The sequence below is a fragment of the Ochotona curzoniae genome, unplaced genomic scaffold (genome assembly GCF_017591425.1).
Source record: "Ochotona curzoniae isolate NIBS_2020 unplaced genomic scaffold, NIBS_Ocur_1.0 contig_908, whole genome shotgun sequence".
Classification (NCBI taxonomy): Eukaryota; Metazoa; Chordata; class Mammalia; order Lagomorpha; family Ochotonidae; genus Ochotona; species Ochotona curzoniae.
This window is the reverse complement of record NW_024466607.1, coordinates 32,862,181-32,885,368: the sequence shown is the minus strand read 5'-3', so window position 1 is coordinate 32,885,368 and position 23,188 is coordinate 32,862,181. Positions and strand designations below refer to the sequence as shown.

At 43.9% G+C, this 23,188-nt stretch overlaps 1 protein-coding gene across 3 annotated transcripts in view; it reads left to right on the top strand.

The window, feature by feature from the left end:
- EIF4E3 (eukaryotic translation initiation factor 4E family member 3) overlaps positions 1 to 23,188 on the top strand; it is a 223,770-nt gene that overhangs the window by 135,070 nt on the left and 65,512 nt on the right. Inside the window, exon 8 of one of the 3 annotated variants that reach the window (XM_040994817.1) lies at positions 2,106 to 4,201. The exons of the other annotated variants lie outside the window; for them this stretch is intronic. The gene's annotated coding sequence lies outside the window, so the exon portion shown is untranslated. Of the gene's footprint in view, positions 1 to 2,105; positions 4,202 to 23,188 lie in introns of those variants that run through there. 3 annotated transcript variants of the gene reach the window in all.

Here is a 23,188-nt window from a genome sequence, read left to right as displayed (position 1 = left end):
CCAAGGGTATGAAGCCTTCCAGAGGCTGCCTCGCTACCCAGAACGGCGGTGCAGTGGGTTTCTTTCTCCCAACCTTAGACGCCTACACTACAGTCAGATAACGTTTTCTCACATCCAGTTTAGAAGCTCTGCTTTGTCAGGGAAGCCAAGGTTTTGTATGTGTGGATTTTAAATCTGATGTGAAGCTGGAAAAAAAAAAAGTCCCTAGTGATAAAGTTTTGTTGTCAGCCCACTCTTGGAATTTAAAAATGAGAGAGAGGAGGAGAATTCTCTAGATTAGATATAACCTCTGGTTTTTGGGTTTTTTTTTTTTAGATTGACATTCAGCAAGACCACACTGCTACTTTGATTCAAGTTCTTTGTGACTTGTCCTTGCTTGTTGTCTAGGAAAATTTAACTGCTTTACCTGTTTTAAAAGCAGTAGTAACAGTAATTACTTTAGCATTTTGTTTTCATAGGTTTATCAAAGTATAATGAAAGAAGCATCAGCTATTCAAATTAACTCTAACATTAAGAGGTTTATATTGCTGTATTTGTCTGAAGATTTTAATGTTTATATTTAAATCCTGGAGTTTAAATTGTGTAACACTTTTCTTTTTTGTTCTGAACTGAAACTATCCCCAAATTAAATGTCATTTTTAATTAAGTAAAACAAAAGTAGGACCAGGACAGGTAAACACATACAGAAGGAGAATTGTCATCTGAGAATTGTATTTTTAATTAACAAGTATTGAGATCACATAGTAAGCACTTCATGTTTTTTATAAGCCACAGTTTCATAACCACAGTGCACACGCATTTCAGAGTCTGTAGCTTTTATTGGATATACCTTTATTGTATAATTAAGCAATGTGAGTTAAACATATACAAGGATGCCATTGGGCAATTTTCTGCAATCTGTAATGTTTTTAAAAAGCTATGAATATTTTCTAGTTAAATCATTTGTACCAACAATAGCAAAAGTTAACTGAGTTAATATTGGGCCCAACCTTTTTTTTTCCCCCTCTCTTTTTTTGCTGGTACCAAGTGTTTCTTTGCTTTTCTTACAAATAGACCTCTGGCCTTGTAAATTGCCTGGCTAGGCTCTACCAAAGGGTGTTTCATTTTTAGCAGTAGTTTAAATTAACAGAAGCATTATGATATTTCCCAAATATATTTATACCACGGCATGTCCCATGCCAAAATTAAGAAAGAATATAGCAGATGTGACAACTTCTTTTGAACTCAGCTTCCTATTTGCAGCCAATCTTTACTGGGCATATTTATTTGGTTTTCATGTTTTTCTTAAGACTCCTGTTCAATTTTGAAACGTTATCTTGTGAAGATTCTATATTCACACACACACACACACACACCACAAAAACACGTGTGTTTAGACAAGGTTAGGTGTTACAGTGCTGATCACATTTCGGTGGCTCTGCCAGGAATATTTGCAGGACATACAAAGTGGTTTGTCTTTTAAAAATAATCTTTAGGCACACGTTAATAAAATTTAAATAGATTGCAGGCTGTCAAAAATAGTATAAATTTTGTTTATGATTCAGTTACTTTAAGGTACTTACATTAAAACAACTCATTTAACCCCTGACTGAAGGGCATTAAGTGGGGAGGGAAACCCTTCCAAGAGCCCCCCACTGCCCTTTGCTCCTGCGATCATCTTAAATTACCACAATTTAATTGCAACTTCAAGACAATGAGTGCCAGCCATTCCTGTGCAACTGAGAAAAGCGTTCCAGAGCAATGCTGGGTTTGTACAGGTGGTACTTCTGGGCTTCTTTTTTTTTTTGCTAAGGGCTTTTTCCTTTCCTGTGCTATTAGATGTCACACTCCTTTTATAGATTTCAGTGATAGTAAATGTCATTTTTGCTAAGCCAGCAGTATTGGCCATTTTTATTTAGAGTGTGTCTTTTGAGCCTACACTGTATAAAGTTCTCAAGCAGGCAGGGGTTTGTTTGCTAAAGAAAATAACCTGCTCAAGAACGGCATCTGTTGAATAGAGGGGTGGACTTTATGCAAGAGTCAACATACACTTTTTACTGTTTGCAGGGTTTTTTTTTTTTTTCTTTAAGTTGATGGTAACATGTCCCCCCTCTGCCCCCCACCAGGTGATCAAACACTGAAAGAGACCAGCAAGTGAGTGTACACATGGACCTGTATGTTTTCTAAGTAATCTTTCTTGTGGCTTGTTAACCCTGGACCATGGCCATTTGGCTATGCATGTGTTATCCAAAGAGCCATCTTACACTGGTTTTCGAAACCATTTCTTTTCTGCGGTGCTTGGATGAATCAAGTAAGAGATGCCAAAAACTGGGATGGCAGCAGGCCATGACAGGAGGTGAGGTCCTTTAACAGAGGCGAGCCTGGCCAGATTTGGGGTGTCTTATGCATGACATATTGTTTTGTTGTTTTTAATTCCTGGGATATAGATGTTTTATTTCCATGTGCGTGTGGCCATGTAGTTAAATGGGAATTAAGCAGATTTGGCTTGTGTCGCCAATCTCAAAATAAATGCTGTGAAGAACGTTTGATTCGAAGAAGTGCTTTGGTTTTGCATCCCATAGATAATGCTTTTGCAATTAGGGCTACAAGGTTGGTTTTCTGCAAAGAGGAAGTAAGGAAGGGTCAAGTGCATGGCGGTCGGGAAAGACAGTTAGACATCTGTCTTTGTTTCTTTAATAAATTATTCTTATTAATTACAGTCCGTTTGTACGAAGGCATTTTTCAAGCCTTGTTGAGAAGTCAGCTCCCATTCCAAGCTGTGTGCTTGCTTTTGCATTGGTGTTGTTCCCCAGTCCTGCAAGCTCTTACCCGGCCTGGCTTGTAGATGTCTCTGTAAGGCTTGTTTTTCTTTCTGCAGCAACCCCCCCCCCCCCCCCCCACGCCAGTTAGTAATATATGCCCTGCCTTGTACACAACAGGTGTTTGTTCGGCAGTTATTTTATGGGACTTAAAGCAAGACAAATGTTTCTGGCCTAGCCAGCCACTGGGAGAACAAGTTGCTTTGGAAAGAAGAGTCTAGTACCTGAACAGGTGTAATATTTTTTTTTTTCAATTAATGATCCTTTCCAATCTGAGGGTTTTCTGGTGGTTGTTGCTGTTTTATTTATTTATTTATTTTTTTTTAAGAGGACTGTGAGATTAGGGGGTTCAGTTGAGTGCCTTGAAATTTACAGTTAGAGTGTAATAGTTTAAGATGATGGGGGGAACGCAGAGGGCAGTGGCAGCTTCTGAGTGGTTGGATTTGATGCTTGTAGTTGCTTAGTGGTGGGGTTAAATTGGTTTGTTCAATCCAAGTGCTTAAAGTAACTAGATCGTAAACAAAATCTATATTCGATCCTAACAACTAATAATCTATTTAAATTCCTTTAAAGTATCTGGGCAAAAAAAGAATTAATTAGAAGAACTGTCAAGCCCTGTAAATGTCTTGACAGATCTACTCAAAGGAGACACGTCACGAAAAACTGACATCTGTCTGGTGTTTTGGGGAGCACCTCAGCCAGGTCTGCGCAGAGCTAACTGCATTTTCTTCCCAGTCACATTATTAATAAAAGTGGGTTTCATTTTTTTCCCCACAGAAAAGGGGGGCACAAATACATACAGAATTGAGTTCCAGGGTCCTGTTGGCAATGTCATTGCTTGGAGCCGGGGTCATTCGGTGGCAGGTCTGTCTCCTCTGCTGCTGCCGACTCAGCCAGCCAGCCAGCCAAAAGGCAGATAGTGTGACACAGTCCTGTCACTCTGCTTGATTTTTGACACTTTTTGGAGATCTGGAAATAACCTTATTGGGTCCCTATTTATGTTTTCAGAAAAGGTTCTGTTAGGATAGGAAAAAGATTTTGTCCTAAGTTACATTGTTGGATACGTATTTGTTCCTGACAAGGCAAACACATTTTGCCAGAATCTCTACTTTTAGCTAATTTTGTGATCTGCTTTATTTTGCTGGGACAATGATTAATATTTCTAGCATCCAATTGAAAAGCTGAATTTCCAAGATACCTTTGTCTCCTTCCCAGCTGTGCGGTGCAGTTGAGTCATAATGTGACTTTGCTGGCTGCGAGGTCCCTGCCTGGGAATCTGTTCTCTCTGCTTAGCCAGGCAGTGATTGAAGGCTCTGCTGTACCTCTGTTCCTGGTACTGTTCACGGCGTACCTGCTGCTCTCAGACCAGTGGATCTGTGATGTGAGTTCTCCTGGAGGTTTTCCAGCCCCAGTGTCGTTCCCTGCGTGGGTGGTACCTGATGGTGCCGGCCCCTGGCTGCCCCTGCTGGGGGTGGTGAGCTCAGAGGTGGAGTGGACGCTCATGCCTGCTGTGGAAGGCACTTGCCCTGAGCCCCAGGTCAGCATGTTCGGGAATCAGAGACCCTCACGCCTCTGCCTTCGGTACAGTGAGTGAGAGTGGGTGTGGCAGGGGGTGTGATGCAAATACAGCTTCTTAAATCCAAGCTTTTGCCGAGTGATGGGAAATAACACTTCAGGTGCACACCAAGCCGAGACCCGGGGACCCGGCCATTGTTTATGTCACTGCAGAGTCTACAAGTAAAACTTCTGTCCCCATTCAAATTTTCCCATATGTTTCTTTTCATTTTCTTTTACCTTGAGGACCAGCCTGTTATTTATTTATTTATTTATTTATTTATTTATTTATTTATTTATTTATTTATTTATGTGATTGGCTTTCTGTTAACAATGAAAACTGAATGCATGTAAGGGTGAGTGTCCCAGTGGTACTACTTCTGCAAACACAGGTGAGCTTGCCCTCCTCCTGAACAATGCCATATCTGGGGTGGGGCCAGCATTTCTACTTTTAAGGATTTATTTATTTTTATCTGAAAGGCAGAGGTACAGAGAGAGGGAGACAGTGGTTGAGATCTTCTGCTGGCTCACTCTGAATGGCTGTAGTAGTTGGGACTGGGCCAGGCCAAAGCCAGGAGCCTGGAACTCCATCTGGGTCCCTCCTGTGAGTGACAGGGACCCAAGCTACTTTCCCAGGTACATTAGAAAGGAGCTGGGTTAGAAGTAGACCAGCTGGGACTTGAAGGAGCACCCAGTATACATGACCACAGGTGCCATAACCCAGGCCTGCATTTAAAAAAAATGTTTGCTTTACGTTTGAGAGACAAAGACATTTGCAAATAAAGAGTGCTTAGGAAAGAGAGAGTGTCTTACATTTGTTAACTCACTTTCCAGATGCCCTCAACAGCTGGAGCTGGACTGGGCCAGACTAAATGGAAGACAGGAAGTTAGGTCTCCCGTGTGGGAAGCAGGCACCCAATCACTTGAGCCATCACCACCACCGCCTCCTAGGGTCAGGGTCTGCTCTTGCAGGAAGCTGTAGTCAAGCTAGTGTTGGGCATAGGTCATCCAGTGTGGGATGCAGATGTCTTATTTTTTAGGTCAGTCAGCTACCCTAGCATTTAAAAAAAATGCGTTGTATGACCAATACCCACCGAAGTGGGCCAATTGAGTGTTCATAGCTGTTGAAAAACGAGAGCCCCTTTTGGGGGTCTGATGGAACTGTGAAACCCAAGATGGAAGTCAAGCACAGACAAGCATTAGATTATTAAGAGAAACAGAGGCACAGAAATGATCGGAACTGCCCGTGGTTTTCACCAAGTATCAAGTGTTTGGTTTCCAAGCCTTTCAAAGGATGCCTCCTTGATACCCATTTTTGCCAGTGGGTGTTGTCATGTTGTTGCTGCCAGTTAGTGTCCAGTGGATTTCTGGAAGATTTTTCTCTGAGAAAACATTCTCCACCTTATGTGAAAAATCTAAACTGTTGCCCATTGGATTCACCCTACTGGTTTAGATTTTTCCATGTCCTAAGCACTTGGGCAGTTGTCTATCATTGCATGAGATGGGTCAAGTACTGATACGGATGGAAATCACCTAGCAAGCCACGCTGATAAATAAAGACTTGCTAAAAAAGAAGGCATCCTGCAAGATTATGAGCTAAAGGAAGGCAGAATGCTAAAGAGGCATGTTTAAATATTCAGGGCTTCAACTAAAGATCTAACCACTAAGATCAAAAGAGTTACTTAAGTAAAAGTTGTACAGACGTTTTTTTGGTTTGCATTAGTAACTTATCTTTTGAAGTTACCCTGCATTAAACTGTTTGTCTAAAAATGCCTTCACCTGAATTTTTAAAATTTATTTATTTTCTTGTACTTGAAAGAGCAGCAGGGCCGGGAGGTGGGCGGGCGGGGGTCAGATGGAGAGAGAGACTGAGAGGTAGACTGATTCATTTTCCATCTGCTGGTTCACTCCGCAAATACCCAGAGCAGCCAGCATTGGGACAGGTTCAAGCTACAAGTCTGGAACTCCATCTGGGCTTCCCACCTGGGTGGCAGGGGCCCAAGTCCCTTGAGCCATCACTTGCTGCCTCTCAGAATGCATCAGCAGGAAGCTGGATCGGAAGTGTACCTGTACCTGTTCAGTTTTGGGTGCTTGAACCACCACTCAGAAATGCGATGAGATGGTCCCAGGTATTAGCATCTTTATGTGGTATACCACAACACTGTCCATTGATTTTAAGTTCCCATTTTGAATTTAGATGTGGTTTTGTTTTAATATCTGTCCCACAGGTGGCAGTTGATTTTAAGTTTAAAACTTCATAACTGCTTTGGTTATAGGTTCAGGTGGTATTTGGAATATTCCTGCAATACAAAGTTCTTTTATTTCTGTTTAGACCCTGGAGCCCTTTGTGGGGGGGGGTGGGTAAAAAAGTTCTGATGGGCTACATTTTCAAACTAGAGTGTCTATCACTGCATTTAAGTTTTCTATAAAAGATGAAAAATGGAAGTGATTGAAGAAATAGGTGCAATGGTACAAGCTGTGCAGTTTGACTACTGTCACCTTTTGATGAAATCTGCAGCTCAATGCTAAATCATTCCACCTTGTTTGTCAAAGGATGTTAATCATTTCATTAAGAAAGGTTAAGTAATTAACTGATATTTCATTAGGGAATCAATGACGGACTCTTAGCGGTGTCTTGCAGAAATTTTCTAATGGAAAGTTTGCCACATTTAATTATTTGGGAAGCAGTGAGTTGGGCCCTGAGAAGGGGGTGGGATGGGGCACTGTTGCAGAGCCTTCCTGTCCACCTGCGCTGGTAAACCATGGTGCAGAGAGCCCATCTGTGGAGAGGGAGACTGCTCAGTCCTGGGTTTTCTTGTGCGGTCTCTGTCAGGCATGTCATTGCAGACCTGCTGCTGTTTTGCATGCCTCCTCTGGGTTTAGGAAGGGTTCAACCGCTTCAGTGTGTTCTGCTCATTTTCTAAATAATGGCTTCTGTTGCAGAATGATGCATGTTGACAGTAAACGTGCAGCCGTGACTTTGGTAAGCTCGCAACAAATTCTTATACTTGTAGAAGCAAGTCGTCCTCCTGGCCGCGCACTGAGGGCGCCTCTCTCTTTTGTCTCACTCCTTCTGAGGCAACTGCAACACAAGGTTGTAAGTTGGCCGTGTTGGGGGTGTGGTGTGTGTGTGTGTGTTGGGAGGGCACTGCCTACCTAATAAAGGTTCACCTTTCTCTTGATATCCCTTTGTTCTGAAATCACATCCAGGCTGTGTTTCTAGCCTGTCCTCCCTTGCACATGTATTCTCATCTCCTTCGAATTGAGAAGATGCTTCAAGGCCGATCTGGTTTCTGGGCTTGTTTTTGTTTCACTTAGGAGGCAGGATCGTCACTTTTTACTAAATATAGAGAGTATCACTGTTAGAGAGGACTTTCCCATAGCAGAGTCCTGAGGCTGAAGGATTCTTTAAGTATGAGGTAATAATAGGCAGTTTTGAAGACAGAGGAAATGGGTTTCTGTGTAGGGATGCAGGGTTCCAGTATTTACAGCTCGTGCCCAATTGTAGAACAGACTGGGGTGCCTTGGCCGCCGTCGCTTTGATCTGTTACACGTGAGAAGAACTTTGGAGGAAAAAAAAAAATCAGGGAGAGGGTTTGCAGAGCTATTGATCTTCAAACTGTGGGCTTGCGTGTTTCAGTTTTTATTGTGAAATATTTAAGGCGTTAAAAGGGGACACGCAGTCCTTCCACGTGCGTTTTTGAAGAACACACGCGCTGCTGGCCCCCGCTCCCGGGGCACCCTCTGCTCGCCCGAGCCCATCCTGCCCTCTGCAAGACACCTAACCAGATTGCTCTTCATGGACCTCTGCATACTTCTCTGTGGAAGTTTGCACACCCCTAAATTTAGGATTTGGTTTTATATTCATAGTATCTTACTGTAAACTCTTCTTTCTAATCGCTTACTTTTTAAAATTCCTTGGAGTAATATTCATCCATGTGGCTACATGGAGCTGCAGTTTGCTGAGTTTTCCACGTAGGCCTTTTTCAAGTGCTATTAATTTGAGACAGGTTCATTACGCGTGAGCCCACACCCCAGCTGCATTGTAAGTGCTGTACATTGAACATTTAGGACTCACGTGGCGCCATCAGTCCTGATTTTGCATGTCGTGATGTTTTTCTTTGTATTTGTACAGAAAGTTTCTTAAAAATTTAGCTATTTATCAGGGAATCTAATTAAAAAATAATCTATCAAATGGCTGATCTCTTAACATTAAAGGAAAAAAAAAAACACATGCAAAGCATTCATCTGAAGGAGCCTAGCCATTTTCTCATTCTTATTTAAAGACTTGGCTTAGAACTTACCCGTTACATATGCAGGGTAGCGAGTTAAAGAGCGATGTTTAATTAACAGGCGCTTTGTACTTCTGTATCCTTGTTATGATATAGCACCTTGTTCTTCAGTGTGGAAAGTGATTTCTGCATATCTTAAAGGGCTGGCATCTTTATGGTAAGAAAGCCATATAAATAAAGATATACTTAGATGAAAATCAGAACATGTTTTTAAAATAGTGTGTGTCTACTTTCGTCTGTGTTATCAAACTTGCTGCCTAAGCCAGAGTTGCTGCACTGTGATTATGTTAATGACCAAAAGAATCGATGGAGCGAGACGAGATGAAATCAGTAGTATAATCAGAGAAAGTTATCAGTTTTTTTGTCATTAAATATTAGTGATAAATAATACACTGTTCATTTTGAGTAGATGGAACATATTTAATTCTGATGTACAGAGTTTCAATTTAGCCAGGCTCATTGCTGAGTAAAATGATAATCTTTTGTAATTTAAGACGAAAGAGAAAAGGCATTTGTGTCAGAGTGGCTGACTCCAACCATCTAGAAGTGTTTACCTTGACCAGCCAGGGAAGGTGGGGAAATCTTTGGGATTTTTTTTTTCTCCCCCCCCTCCTAGACAACTTGGTTATTTGTACTGACATTTTATTAGGAATATCAAATACTCAATAAATAACATAAATGACCAGGGATGTTAAACAAAATGAGTCTGAAGGTAGATAGGGTTTCTTTAAAGAATGGGGAAAAACATAACAAAGAAAGGAATGTTTGGACAATGCTCTTTTTAAATGGCTAGTGTGTGTTAAACAGGGCCTGTTAGAGTCACATTACCCACTAAACAAAGGTCTTGACTGAAGAAGTGGAGTTTCTTGTATGAAATATAGTTCTCCTTGGTAATGGTTTATTTAAAGAGAAGTCACAGTTGTAACTTAGTGTCTTTCTCTGGGTTCCTGAAATCCTGTGGGAATACCTTGGCCCTACCTTATTTGCTGCGAGCGCTGGCTAATGCAATTCCCCTAACGCATGGATCTCTGTGGGAAAAACTCAGCAGCTTGCTTTTTTCTTTTCTTTCCTTTTTTTTTTTTCCTCCTCTCTTTTCTACTCTTGTGCTACAGTCCTAAGTGACAAGAGAAAGAAGAAGAATTAACTGTGTTTTATAGGACATAAGGGGTGATTAAAGTAGTATCAGATTGAAGGCTGCTAGAGTGTTTATTTAGGGACACACACACACACACACACACACACACACACACACACACACACACACACACACACACACACGATGAAGGTGCCTCTCTTCAAAGCAAAGACTCGCTTTCCTAGCCGGGGCCGGTGTTCTGCCATCCTCCTGCCACCATCCTGTGCACGTGGGCCTGGCCTGCAGGACCCTCCGTTGTTCCGCGGTGCCCTTCCCTGCAGGAAGGCGGGCCAATTGGGTCAACGTTTGTGATCTGGCAGGTGTCCACAGGGAGCTGAGACCAGGCCAGGCTCATTCTTATGTGTGGCCAAAGCCAAGATTTCAACTCGGTGAAAGGCTATGGAATTTATTTCCCAAACTGTTGCCCCAAACCCTCTTCTTTTCTTCAGCTACCTCCTTGCCCTGAGATGATTGCTTAATGCTCTTAATGATGCTGGATCCCTCTGTATTTTCGAACACCTGTATGTAATTCAGCCCCTGGGTGGTCACAGAGCCTGGCTCAGCAAAAGACTTCTCTTTCAGAGTGGGAACATCCCAAGGCGCCCACCTTGCACTGTGGGAGGCAGCTGAGTGGTGGCTGCGAAAGGATGGAATATCTCCCTTGAACTTGAACTTGCATTGCTCCTGTATCTTTAGCCCTTAGGTTGGGGAGAGTCCTAATAAGTAATTCAGAAATAATATTGTGAAAATATCCCTAGGTTGTAAGACATGTACACCTGAAGTCTTTATCTGTCTCTTTAGCATAGCTGACTTCACTTGATCCATGCCAAGAGAGCATTAAGGCTTCCTGTCAGAGGAAGAAGCGGGTGGGGGCCACTTAGCTTTTTGGGATTTGGAGCATTACTGGAGGAACTTCTTGGGGCTGTGCCGAGTCGCCCACCCGCCCGCCCGCCTGCCACAGCACTGCAGGGGCCCTCAGGAATGGGCCCACCTAGCCAAGCCTTTGCTCCGGAGGAGGCTGGCGTGTACAGAGGGGCTATGATTTCTTGCTCTGTCATTGCACTTTGAGATCCTAGTAATAACCATGCTGTTTTTATGTACACATGTGAGTTGGTATTTTACCTTGGTATATATGAGTCTGCCGAGTGTGCTCCGGTGTATATGCTCTAGATGAGTGTACTATTCATTTTCTTACTCCTCTGATGGTTCTCCTATCCTGGCTGGGCTAAGGCAAAGCCAGGAGCTAAGACCTCAATGCAGGCCTCCCACATGGGAGTCAGGACCTAACTACATCACTCTTTACTTGCTGCCTCCCAGGATCTGAGGTAGCAGGAAGCATTTGCACCTGGAGCTGGATTACTGCGAGGGTATCAGGGTTTGAGTTAGCAGGAAGCAGCTGCGCCCAAGGACTGCGGTGTGGGATGCTGTATCAGGATAAACTAACCTCTTCTCCTCCCATATATACTTTAATGTCACATTTCTCCCCCTCCAGTGCTGTCAAGAGCCCTGCATCATGAAACAGTCTCCCATATCACTGTTAATAAGTGCTTCCATCATATGTTTCTTTTTGGTTTTCTTCTGTGGAAGGAACAGCACCAGAAGGAACAAAAATAACCTCTGGCTTGTGTAATATATCTGGGGCTGAGAATTGAAGAGAGCTGTGGAACTGTGTTTTCCATCACTTTGTTGCAGATGTGTGTAGGGTATGTTTTCCTGCACATGCATATGTGGAAGGAGTTTGCCTGTCTGTGGATAAGCAGCAGGTGATGGCTTAGGTGGGTGGGTCCCAGCCACCCAGATGGGAGATCTGGATGGAGTGCCAGGCTGTTAGCTTTGGCTTGCCCCTTCCTGGCTGCTGCAGACGTGTGGGGAGGAAACCAGCAGGTGCACTGTTTGTCTTTGAGTGTGTATGTGTGGCCATGTATCTGTGTCTATCTCCCTGAGTTTCATATGAATATAGATCCGTCAAATCTAAAAAGACAAAGAAAATGGGCAAAGTTTGAAGATGTGCAACTGATTTTTAGTGAGAAGGTCAGATTCCCATGGCCCCTGAGGTTAAAAATTCATCCTGTCCTACCGGGCGCTTTTGAACCCATTCTTGACATCTGTGGCTTCTTGTTCTTCGGGCGCCGGCAGTTGCAGTGAGCACGTTTTGGTTTGCGTGTCGGAGCATGTATGAGGGGTGAAGTGAACCAACTGCTTGCTCTCTGCACTAAATACCAATTTTTGAGAATCTGGGACAAGCAAGCCAGGTTTCTACAGTGTGTAAATAGCTCATGAAGCAAGTTGTCTGTAAAAATGTAGAAGAAAAATCCAGGTCTTAGGAGGCTTTGAAAACTCAAGGAACAATCAAAAAGCAGAGAGATCTGGCTGTGTATCTGCTGGCCCTGTGCAGGATTAAAATGCAAACCTTGTTAAAAATTCTTAAGAATTTCAGGATTCTGCCAGCAGGCCCAGGCCCTCAGAGTGTGGAGGTTTTCTGAGCCAAGGGCTCCCGGGTGACAGTATGGGTCACATGGCTCATGAGGTTGGCTCTGTTTGAGATTCTTTCTTCCTTGCTTTGGCAAAGAGGCAGCTGGAGCTCCCATCCTGTGGTTCAGGCAGAAGTAGAGCAGAGACTGCAGCCTGAGTACTCTGCTATGTCAGCCCAGCCGCTAGGCCTGCCCTTTGTTTGCAGGGCTGGGTAAACCATCCTGCCAGAGCTTTGCTTTTCTGCCTCAGTGTGTTTTCCTCTACAGAATTGGAGAGTCCGGATGGGCCAGGAAGTATTGGTTCCTAAACCTGACATTCTCCCTCTCCTTCGCTCATCCCTGGACATTATATTAAAACATTGCATGTTTCAACATAAACATCTTCGGACATCCACACTCAATATACTCAGAGGAATCTTTGTCAGCCAGCTTCTGAGACTCAACCTGCCTCTATGCTGAGTCACTAAGTATCTGACCCCCTAGAATTGAGACACATACTTAACATTTCTGAAACGGACATGGCTTTCAGAGACGATTTCTTTAAAATTTATTTATTTACTTGAAAGTCAGAGAGAGAGAGAACGCTTCCATCCCTCTGCCCCTGCCTGGGGTTGGGCCAGGCCGAAGCCATGAACCTTGAGGCTGGAACTCCATCCAGGTTTCCCCTGTGGATGGCAGGGACCCAAGTAGTTGAGCCATCACCTCTGCTGCTTCTCCACGTGCATTAACAAGAAACTGGATCAGAAGTGGACCAACTGGGGCTCACTCTGATAAGGGATGCTAGCATCCTACATAGTGGCTTAACCCACTGTCGCAACTCCCACCCCAGCTTTCAGGTTGATTTTGAATACCAGAACCATGCCAGGTCCTGTGTCAGGTATCAGCTGCCACTTTTCCTTTACTGTCTGAGCACTTGATTAAGACCGGACAGATTGATTTTTTTTCATTAGGCCAGAGGGTAGGTATTGTCTTGAGTAATTCTGGATTTGAATTTCTTATGGATGGCCTGTTTAAATCCCCCGCCTGCTACCATGTAAGTGTATTTAGCAAAGACTCTGTGACACAGTGAATTTTAGAAAATATGTGGATGAACAATAGATTGCAGTGTCTTCACGCTAAATTGCTGTTTATAAGATGCCGATCGGAAACGGCTCTCACGCCTCCGGTGTCCCCGGCATCCACACAGCGGCTGGCGGGCTCTCTGTGACACTGTTCTTTTCCTGCAACAGGGATGGAGTGAGTGAGGACATTGTGGTGTCTGCAGCTTCCAACTCCTTGGGTGATTTGATTTCTTTCTGTTCCCTGCAAGGACGGCAGAAGATACCCTCGCACAAGATTCCTTTGTCCCGGCGTTGTCATACAAATGCCCCCTAACATGTAACTTTTGAAAATCCAAGCTCTTCCGATGCCATTAACCCCAAGGAGACAGAGGATACCTGGTAAGCCTGTGGTATCACTTCAGGTGTAACCAGGTCATGACAGTGGAGTTGCAGGTGCTATTCATGCTAGAAGTTGCTGGCCAGCACTCAAGTTCAACTAGCACTTTCTTAAATAGGCTCTTGTTGAGTGGCTTATAAATTCTGTAAGTTTGTGTGTGTGTGTGTGTGTGTGTGTGTGTAAGAGGATGGAAGTAATAGACCTTACCTCATCAGTTTGTTCTGTGGATTAAATGAGTTAATCTGTGTGGAACGTGACGCATGCTGCCTGGCGTATATGGGACCTTTATGCAGTGTACACGTTTTTGTCTTGGGTAGAAGTCATGTTGAGTAGCTAAGAGTGATGAAGGATTTGGAACTTTGTCGAGATCACTGCAAGAGTAGAAGGAAATATGCCGTACTATTCTCGTAGGAGAATTGGAGCCCCAAGCTCTAGACCTTGTTGTTGTTGTGTGTGGGGGTTTGTGTTGATTGGTTTTGGTTTTTTGTCTCTTCGCTTTTGAATAAGCTCCGAAAATATGGTCTTGTTGGGTGTTTTTATTTGCTTCTGAAGTTGGTGCAGGTGCAGAGAACAGGAAGCGAAACCTTAGGTGGCCCGAGGGAGCCTCATTCAAATGGTGCCAAGCAGGTATCATATACAGGCGTTATCACCTTACTGATAATCTGGCATACTGTGGTATTCACACGTGCCATGCGGATTACACAGAGTGAAGTCATACGGCAGCTTGGCAGCAACTTGCCCTGCTTCTTAGGAAGGGAGTGAGAGAGGAAAGCCCTCATTCTTGCAGCCGGTGTCAAAGCACATCTCCACCTGTCACGAGGCCCAGGGTGGCAGCTGCCGCTTTGCCTGTGGCATTTCACAGCATTGCCGCCGAGCCTCTCCCTCCCGGTGCAAGCAAGGCAGCTTTCCCAAAGAATTCCCATTGTGTGGCTAGGGTAAAACAGGCCATTCTGACCTGGAGACTGCATGGAGTGCCCATTTTTTCCTTCCCTAACCTGAGATACAGGAAAATGTGAATATCGAAGATCCATGGCTAGAGTGTCAAGATTTCCACTTGTTCAGATGTTTGCCTAGGGTAATGACCATGTGCAAATAAAGCGTTATATTTAGAAGTTTCTTTGGGTTTTATCCACTAGGGTTTAGGGTACTGGCCATCACTGCCTTGCCTGTGTTTTAGCCTGTCTCAGTTGGTTTTTGGCCAAGTACTCATCTGTACACATGTGTGTGGAACTGCCCAGCTTGACATACCTTCTGGTGTTGGGGTGGTGGGGAGAACTTACTTCCTCAGTACCCCCAGCAGTGGACCGTGGACACACAGTATCAGATGCCCATCAGTTGCCCACCTTTGGTAAGAGAGCATCTCTGGTCACTTGGCCTGACTCTATCCAGCCCTCCACTTGACCTAGGCGGCCTCTCACTTGCATCATCCCAGCCTCTGTCTGGCCACACTTGGGCACACAGCTCCACCAAGATTTGATCCCATGTGGTCAACCTGGTTCCTTCATTCATCCTCTCACCATCTGAGGCTCACATCCCATATCCTCCGGGGAAGACACTCCCAGGTCCACTCACAGTTTTCTTGCATTGCTCTTAAAGGAAGGGGCAGAGATGGGGAAGGGTTGTCTTGAGCAGGAGGAAGTGTCAGCTCAGCTTGAGACGATGGAATGGGCCCCGGGAAGTCCGACTCACTTCTATGCAGGGCTGTAAGTCATCGTTCAGTTTCCTATTTGAAGACCTGCGCAGGAGCCAGTTCCACCAACAGTAAAATGGAGTTGTTCTATTACTGAGGCATATGACCTGTGAAACAGATAAAACAGTGACCCTGGGCTGGCTTCTTTTTTAAAAAAAAATCATTTATTGACTAAAATAGAGATTTCCCTCCCCCCACTGATGTCCCTTATATTACTGCAGTAGTGTAATCCTTCAGAAACTGTTGTAAGTCCATCATTCTGCTATTTAAATGTATCCTGACATTGTAGGTAGGGGCAGAAAGTCTAGCATCCTATTGTCAAGATATATGTAATAGTTTCATTGGGAGTCCATCTTTGATTCAGAAGTAGAGTTGCATACTAAAATGCATCTTCATTTATCAGTTTGGTAGTCACTATTGTACAGTTCCTTTAGATAAGTATATAGCATGTTTCAGCTATATATCTGTTGATCTTGTGTTTTGCATGCAGGTATGGGCAAGCTTCTTTAGCCTTAGTCTGTCTACCTATAAAATGGTTTGATAATAGTAATATGAATCTGTTGGGGATGTTGTAAGAATAAATCACATAACAAGTGGATGGCACAATGTAAGCGAAACAGTATTGGCCCTTATGATTCTAACACCTAGGGGCAGTAGTTGCATTTGTGTGTTAGAATGCTTCTCTGAATTAGCTCTGTGCCAGTGCACACCTGGGACACCGTGGTGGTGGCTCCAGGTGATGGGTTTGTGCCACCCCCATGAGAGGCCTACCTTACTGGATTGCATCCTGGCTATTGCAGGCATCCAGAGAAGGGGGAAATCCTTACTCTTTCTCTCTGCCTTTGAGATACAGTGAAAAATATTTGTATTTAGGTGAAAACGAAAAGAATCCAGACAAGTGCATCTTAGCTGTGGATCCTGAGCCAAACTGAGTCTGGTTCAGGTCCCCACCATTGCCACTTGTGAGCCTCGTGACCTTGGACAAGTTACTCAACATTTCTGTGCTTCCGTTTGCTTATCCATAAAATGCTGGGTTAGCACCTGCTGTGTAAGCCTGGTGGCGAGGCCTGGGGAAGGTCATGCAGGTAGTTGCCCTCTGGCAGGGCAGAGGGCCTCACTAAATCACAGGAGAGCCCGTGGTCACCTTGACCATGCCCGCCGTGATGGCTCTTCTTCCCCTCTCCCTGTCTGGGCAGAAACAACCGTTGGGAGGAATCCTGTAGAACGCTTCCAAATCCTCCCATTTCTTGACAGCTTGGGGGGCAGAAGCCCAAGACTGAGAGTCGGTTGGAGAGTCTTGGTTTTCAACCCAAACTCCTATCATCAGGCCTGAACATTTGGCCCCTTTCCCTCTCCGCCTAGGATGGAGACACATGGAAGTAGTTTGTAGCAGTCGGGTATCAGGCCTTGGCTTTGCAAGCAGAAGATGAAAAACGTTTACTTGCTACTTGTCATAACTTATTTGCATTTTCTTTCTTTCTTCCCCCATCACCCAGAAGAAAGGAAAACAAGAAACCGAAGTGGGAATGCATCTTTGCAAGGTCCTGGGTTAGCACGTTAGTGAGGGACAGTGCTGTGGAAGGGCATGTACTGGGATGGGATGCTGCTGCTTCGCATGGGGGAGAATTTGATCGGTAGTGAGCGTGTCCTGAGCCTCCTAGATTGTAGCTCAACAGCCCTGGTATACAGGGTGCTGGGCGGGTACAGGCACGGTGGTCGTGTCGTCTACAGACAATTCATTCCATCCTCAAAGCCACCTTCCGAGGAAGATGCTTTCATCTTCACTTTTATAGAAAGCAAGAACTTGCCAAGAGACCCTGGCTGTATCCTTCCTGTTTCAGCTAAAATATCACAGAGGGTCATAGCAGGTCCTGGCCAAGGCACCTTGGCTGCCGTCTGCTCCTGGGTCCTGCGTTTTGTACCAACTCTATTGAGACACAGTTGCTACATGGAAATTGGCCCATCCAAAGTAGCACAATTCAGTAACCATTTTTATTTTCTTTGCACAGTTGTATATCTATAACAACACTGATTTTAGAAAATTGCATGTCCTATAGAAGAGACCCCCATATCTAAACTACTCCTGACATTCCCTCCCAAACCACTGTGCTCTGGTGACCGCTGATCTGCCTTGTGTTTCTATGGGTTTTGCCAATTCTGGACATTTCATATGAATAGAGTTATATAATATGTAGCTTTTTGTGTCTGGCTTCTTTCACTCAGCATAATGTTTTCAAGGTCTGTCTGTGATTCAGTAATTCTTTTTTTTTTTTTTTTTTTTTTTTTAGTGACTGAATAGTATTCCATTGTGTAAATACACCTCATTTGGTTCAGCCATTCACCTGTTGACGGACAGTTGGCTGATTTCCACGTTGGGCTTTTCTGATTAGGGCTACTATGAACGTTGATATGCGAGTTTTTGTGTTGACATATGTTTTCAGTTCTCTTGGATATATACCTAGAAGTGGAGTTGCTGGGCCATATGGTACCTTCTATGTTTAACCTTTTGAGGAACTGCCAAACTGTTTTTCCAAAGCGGCTGAACTATTTTACATCCCCACCCGGGATGCGGGCGGGTCCCAGCTTCTCCACATCCTCTTGTTATTATCTAGCTTTGTGATGAACCATCTTGTTTGTAAAGTGAGGAAGCTGAGCCTGCGAGAGTTTCCGTGATGTGTTTCAGTGACCGTAGCTCGTTCAAGAAGCGGGATTTGTTTTCAAAGCAGGGAAGATAGAAGGATGAACGCCGACTGGGCTGCAGGAGCTCGCTGTCCGCTGTGGTTGTGGCTGTCTCAGGAACCCTGGTGGCAGAAACCCGTCTTACACCTTAGGACAAACAGGAAGGTCTCCAAGAAAAAGTGCAAGTTCTCTTCCAAGGAGGAGCCTGGTAGCAGCCCTGAAGAGGCTGCTGGCAGCAAGAGCAGCACCAAGAAAAAGAAAAAGCTCCACAAGGCCTCCCAGGAAGACTAGCACGGACACTGCTTGGAGGGTACCCCCCCCAAGGCAACCCTTCCCAACCTGTGCCTCCACCCCAATAAAAAAAAATCACATCTCAAAAAAAAAAAAAAAGGTTATTTGCTAGTTCCTGTAACTGAAACATAGGTGCTATTAGCTCCAGGTACAGAGGTATCAGGAAAGACATTGCCTACAATGCTGGTGTCCCAGGTTAGTGTTGGTTCATGTACTGCATGCTGCACTTCTGACCCAGCTCCCTCTGAAAGACCTGGGAAAAAGCAATGCAACATGGCCCAAGTGGTTGGGCGCCTGCCACCCACATGTGAGACCCAGATGAAGCTCTTGGCTGCTGGCTTCCGCTCGGCCTGGTCCTGCCCGTTGCAGCCAGCTGGGGTGTAGACCAGCAGATGGAAGGTCTCCCTGTTTTTCCCTCCTCCTTTTTCTTGTTTTCCCCCTTCCTCCATCTCCTCTTCCTCTTTTTTCTGGAGCTCTGACTTCCAGATAATATAAATAAGTCTTAAATTTGCTTGCCTGTGTCACCGGTTCCCTTTTAAAGGAATGACAGTTTAAGATTATGACAGCTTCTTCTTCTTCAGTGTGGCCAGTGTTAAACCAATTGCATGGGCACTTAAAAAAAATCATGGAAAATAGAATTAAAACCTATGCAATTTTGTACAAATTAAAAGATTTGTTTTTATTTGAAAGGCAGAGTTACAGAGAGAGAGAAAGACAAAAATTTTCCATCTGCTGGTTCACTCCTCAAATGGCTGCAGTGGCCGAAGTCAGGAGACAGGCATGGGTCTCCCACTTGGGTGCAGAGGCCCAAGGACTTGAGTCACCCTCTCCTGCTTTCCCAGGCTATAAGCAGGGAACTGAATTGGAAGTGCAACAGCTAGGACATAAACTGGTGCCCTTATGGGAGGCTGGCACCACGGGGAGAGGCTTAGCCTTCTATGCCATGGTGCCAGCCCTGGCACAGGAATTTTGGCATACTTACATATGATGGATTTTTACAAAGCTCATGGAAGATGTATTTCATGAGAAAGCTATGCATGAATTTCAAGTGGTTTTTTTTTTTTTTTGCAACAAAGTAACTTATCTTTTAATTCAGTCATCTGCTGAAATTTTAAAGTACCTTCCTGAGTCTTACCTGTTTTAATCTTTTACAGTTTTGCAGGTGAAACATAGTAGAGAATTCTGCAAATAAACTGTTCTTGTTTTAAACTAATGAGACTATTCATCTCACACCCTTTGCTTTCTGGTCATTCACAGTGATTTTGTGGTTTAAAAACATATTACCGGGGCCTGGCGCAGTAGCCTAGTGGCTAAAGTCTTTGCCTTGAATGCGCCTGGATCCCATATGGGTGCCCGGCAGTCCCAGTTTCCATCCAGTTCCCTGCTTGTGGCCTGGGAGAGCAGTCGAGGACGGCCCAAAGCTTTGAGACCCTGCACCCATGTGGGAGACCTGGAAGAAGTTTCTGGCTCCTGGCTTCAGATCAGTGCAGCACCAGCCATTGCAGCTCACTTGGGGAGTGAATCATCAAATGGAAAATCTTCCTCTCTGTCTCTCCTCCTCCCTGTGTATCTGACTTTCCAATAAAAATAAATAAGTCTTTTAAAAAAAACATATTATTGACTTGTAAAAAACCTTTTTACCTTGTGGACTTTAATGTTTTTCTGCATTTTAAACTTATTTTTTTTTCAGTGTTTGGGGATAATTTATACCTTCTAACATTTTTTTAAATGAGTATACTTTTTACAACCGCTTTATCATATTTTTCTTTCTCCTCCTTCTCTTGTTCTCTCATTCCTCTTTTTTCGTTTCTTTTTTGTTTCAGTAATTTTACTCTGAGTTCATCTAATCTTTTAAAACTCTTATTTCATTTGGAAGGCAGAGTATTAAGGAGAAAGACAGATAGCTTCTGTCCACTGCTTTACTCTCCAAATAGCCACGATCACTGGGGCTGGGCCAGACCACAACCAAGGGCATGGCACACCATCTGGGTCTTCCCCATGGCTGCTTTCCAAGGCGCTTTAACAGGAAGCTGACCAGAAGTAGGGTGGTATGGTATGCCAGTGTTGCAAGCTGAGCTTAACCTGCTCTGCCACAGTGCTTCCCTCCACCTGCCCCTGCATCAGAATTGTGTGTTTGTTGTCAGGCAAGAATTTAACCTGTCTGGTTAAACATAAGCAACTTGTGGCTCCATAATTACTCAGTGAATAATACATTTCCTTATTGATTTAAAATATGCACTAAATTTTAGCATAAAATCAGATTCATTTCTGCACTGTCTGGTTTTGCAGAAATGCAGAATCACATGGTGGTTATATGCAATGTTAGTGTTAAGTTCCACCCACGTAAGCTTTGTGGCCTTCAACACTTTCCTTACAGCCCCGAGTTATCAATTTCTATACAGAAATGGGGAACAAGGGCCTTCGTCTATCAGTTTGTCTGTTAAACCCTGGTCCTGTATGTGTTTCTCAAGAATCCTGTTTGGCTTGACATTTGTCTCAGGTACTTCATTTCATTATTGTTATAAGGAGACATTTACTTTTTCTGTTACTTCCAGTTTTGTCCTGTGGAGCGTGAGCTGTCTGTAGAGACCTCTGACAGGTGACTTTCTTTGCCCAGTCTGTGGCAGTGCTGTTGCTCACACCGTCTTCCTACTGTGTTCCTAGTGCGTGGCTGGGTACCCAGACTCTGTGTGGTCACTGGTCCAGGGCTGTGGAAAGCCCTGGCTTCAGTTCCTGGGAAAGATGTGGGGAAAGAAAGGCCGAGGAGTCGTGCTGCTCACCACGCCCTGGAAGTTTCAGTTCTCACTGAAGTCAGGGCACTTCACTCGTTTTTGAATGCTGTAAACTTAAAAGGATTTATTATGATTGGTGAGAGGGGTTTTTTTTTTTAATGTAAGATTTAATTATTTATCTGAAAGGGACAGTTACAGGGAAGGAGAGACGGAGAGAAATCTACCGTTCACTGGTTCACTCTCCAAACGGCTGCCGTCGCCATAGCTGGGCTGGTCTGAAGCTGGGATTTTCCTCCAGGGTTCTGACATGGTGCATGGGCCTAGGCGCTAGGTCCTCTTCCGCTGCTTTCCCCGGGCGCACTAGCAGGAGCTGGATGGGAAGTGGAGCAGACAGTGCTCCAGCCAGCGCTCACATGGGATGCACAACCATGATACTGACTCCTCATTAAAGTTTTAGAAAGTATATTTTGTGACAAATGCTTTTGGCAAACATAAGCTTTGAAAAAGAGCTTGTTTGATGATGTATTACTTGGTCTTGAGGACATTGATTTCTGCAAAGTGTTTTTGGCAAATCCCCTCCCCTGGCTTTTGGGAGTCATATGACATTGCAGCGCTTGTAAAGATCCAGATGGCTAGCACGGTGACTTCTTCAAAATTGGTTCGCATGTGGGAAGATGAGACCCAAAGCAGTGGCAGAAAGTGTGTTTCTATTTGCATTCTCTAGAACATAACTTTTTATTTTGACCAAATGATTGTTCTTCTGAGTTTTGTTCATGTTGGGATCTAAGATTTTTTTTTTTTTAATTATTTCCTTTGCTTGAAAAGTAGAGTTACGGAGAGACAGAGACAGAAAGAGCCAGAGGGAGATCTTCTGTCTGCTGCTTCATGCCCCCAGATGGATGCAAAAGCTTGGGCTAACTCCGAGTCTCCCACATGGGAGGCAGGGTCCCAAAAGGCACATTAATAGGGAGCTTTTTAGGAAGTGGAGCTGCTGGGAATGGAATTGGTGGTCAAATGAGATGCTGATGTCTTCAAAGGTACTGTGCCACAATCCTGGTCCCAGACTCCAGGGTCTCTGAAATACATTGAGATAGTGAGTTGATACCCAGTACTGTGCCGCCCTGCTCACTGAACATCCTCATAAACTGTGAGTGAGGTCGGTTTCACTTTGATATCAGTGGACACTTCAGGAAGAAGCTCAGTCCCAAGACACGTTTGCTTCTACTTGCCACCCGAGTCAGGGGTTCAAATTCATTCTGTTGGAATTGCACACTATTAAAGGTGAAATATTTGACATACAATGGATGATTATAAATTCTGTTAATAGGCTTAGCATTGCAAATAAATTTAGTTGTTTTACAGTGATGAAGTACATTTAAATAATTTTGGAGTAAATATGAACTTGAAAGTGATTTATGATGACCATATATGAGTTCACAAGCGCATTTAAATTACAGTGTATAGAGCTTATAGTTAACTTGAATAGAGCTTATAGTTAACTTGCTATATATATATATATATATTTTCATTAAACTGCAAAATTTCCCAGCTAGGACCAGGATTGACTTCAATAAAGATGAATAGAACTATGTGAGACTTTGGGAATTTTTTGAAAATCGAAGTAGGTGTTCCATGAGGGTATTAAAGCTTTGTGAGTCCTGTAAATTTCGCTTGCGTTTTGCTAGAACACATAACACACGATGAGGTTCTGAGACTGACAGCACATTCCGGGTCCCAACAAGATGGTGGAGTCGCTTTCATCTGTGCCAAGAGGAGTCTAACAGAGACAGTGAGTGAGACCCTTGGTGCCTTCCTCCTGCGGCACATCTCCCGTGGAAGGAATCTTTGGGTGGAGCTCCTGACTTGAATCAGATCATGTGAACTCTACAGAAATGAAGATTATCTGCAGGTTTGCAGCATCCAAATTGGGGCAGATGTTGTAAGGATTCAGAGAGCAAGTGAATTTGTTTAAGGAGTTCCATCTTGTAAGAAAGGTTTGTTAAAAGTAAGGAGCTGAAAATGGAGTTCAAAATGTGGCCCATGAAAATACTTGGGTGAAAATATTTACATATTTCAGTACTGAATAGTAAAACTGAGAATATTTCCAAT